Genomic DNA, 2,546 nt, shown 5'->3' with positions numbered 1-2,546 from the left:
AATAGACTTGCTGCAGTTTCTCCCAAGGACAGGGCTTTGTCCTGGAGGTGGTTAATTTATAGAGTTTGTAGGTTACAGACCACTCACAGCATCTGCTTTTGCCATCCTCACTCTCTGCCATGACTTGGGGCACAGGAAGCCCACTCCCAGCCTCAGCTGCCAGTCTCAGGTTAACCTGCTCAGTTCAGGGTAGGAATATCTGAATTTAGGAATATATGTGTTAGCACTTGGATTTCTATGTTTTCCAGTTCTCAGGGCCTTTGAAGATCCTTTTCCTTTTCTTCACTTCCTCCAAGACAGTTGGTGATTCTCTTAATTCCCTGTGGTTTGACTTCACAAGAGGTTCATGGGGATAACTTGTCACATTGCATTTTCCTGGATATTACCTTGTTATCCCAGTTCTTCTGTCAGTTTTCATGAGAGATTCAGGGTTATTAATAAAACTATGTTGCTGCTACTAACATCTTACACAGAAGCCCTATTAATTAAAATGTTTATTTTGCTTATGATTTGAACTAGTAATTTTAATACAAAGTTATTTGACAGAGATACAGAAGAAAGCCTCCTTGATTTGTATTTTTGTGTATTGCAACATTTTTAATGAAGAAAATATGAAAGCATAACTTAAAGTAAATATATCATCCATTAATTACAAAATGAAATAGTATTCAGTTATTAAGAATGAGACAATCAAAAACTTATGTGGGGTAATTATAAATTTTTAAAAGTAATCTATATACTCATGTGATCTTATTACTGTAAAAAATATTAATACATGCACACATCCTCAAATGGGTATATGCATTAAGAAATATTTAGATTGAATAAATGGTTCAATAATTTAACGTTATACAATTTTATGTTCTCTGAGTATTTTATATGCTAAAAACAAGCATTACTATTTTTTTAAATTTTGAGACAATTGTAGATTCACAGGTAGTTTAAGTTATACTACAGAGAGGTCCCTTATGCCTATTTTCTAATTGGGTACCTTGTTTTTAGCGAGTTTTGAGAATTCTTTACATATTCTAGATATATAAGTCCTTTGTCAGATATGTGGTATGAAAATTATTTCTCCTAGTCTGTAATTTATCTTTGAATTCTTTTTACAGGATCTGTACAAGAGCACAATTTTTATTTTAATGAAGAACAATTTTATTTCCTTTTTAAAAAAAGTTTTACAATATTATATTTTACATTTAAGTCTGTGATTCATTTGAGTTAATTGTTGTTTAAGCTGTGAATTTAGGTCAGGGTTCATTTGTGTATTTATGGATGTCCAATTGTCCCAGCAACATTTGTTGGAAAAAAAATGAGTTGCTTTTGAATCCTTATTAAAATTCAATTGGATACAGTGTGGGCCCATTATTTTTTAATAAAATAAAAAAATCATGGTTTGAAAAGTTTAAAAAAAATTTTAAATGCATATTTCTGAAAATAGAGTAAAAACACCTTCACGGGTCAAATCAGTCAGTATGCATAGTACTTATTCCTTTAAATATTTTTAAATGCAAAATAATTTAAGTCACTAAAATGAATCATCTAAGACTGTAAGTTATAAAGACCTAGTAAATCAAATTGTTGTATTCTAAACACTAGATTGAGCTCAGAAAGGCCCATTTTATCTTTATTTTATTTTATTTTTTTTCACTTTGAGTCATGTTTATTCAGGGAAGGTCACCATAATAGTTGAATCAAGGCCCACGACCCAGCATTTTGAAGGGAGCATCATATAGCATTTTATCTAGTGTGAGGTCACATCTACATTCTGTAAGTGGACAGAGCCCTGGTCACCCCCTCCCCTACATTCCCACTGGTAGATGCATTTGAATGTTCTTGAGGTCAGGATAGGTAAATTTGCAAAATAAATCAACCTGTCCACACTGGACTTCTGAGAAGAAAAGGATTGAGATTTCAAACTTCTCCCTTTGAGATTCAAAGCTATCGAAACATGTTTAATGGATCAAGGTGGTCTCCTCCATTCAAACTGCTTTTTCTGTAAGAGAGAAGAAGAAATAAGAAAATGCACATATATCTGTTCATTTGTGGAGAAAGAAACACAGGAAGGATAGACCAGAAATCAATGAGATTGGTTACCTACAGGGGATGGGTGGAAACACAGGGGGAAAGATGAGGAAATAAGAACAGGGTAGAAGAGATGAGAGGAGGCACAATTCTTGAGTAAACCTTTTTGAATAGTTCTGAATTTTAGAACTATGTTAAGTTTTCACGTACGGACATAAAATAAGCAAACAAATAAATTGTAAAAAAGAATACAGGCAAAAACAAACGAACCTCGGTTTTAAATGAATACTATAACCACATTAAGGGGGAGAGGGGAAAACTAATCCAGGTAACTTTTACTTTTAACAAAATAAATAAATGAAAGGTAACTTTAAAATAAACAGTCAACAGTTAAAATATACTGACAAATTTTATCAATATTTGTGCAATTTATTTTGTATCTTATGTTTCTTCTTTATTTTGTGTCCTGTGTTTCCTCTCTGGGGAAATAGAAACAGGATACAACATAAATAAAAGAGCAG

Source organism: Propithecus coquereli, unplaced genomic scaffold (assembly GCF_000956105.1).
Source record: "Propithecus coquereli isolate 6110/MARCELLA unplaced genomic scaffold, Pcoq_1.0 Scaffold393, whole genome shotgun sequence".
Lineage (NCBI taxonomy): Eukaryota > Metazoa > Chordata > Mammalia > Primates > Indriidae > Propithecus > Propithecus coquereli.
This window is presented reverse-complemented; position numbering follows the sequence as displayed.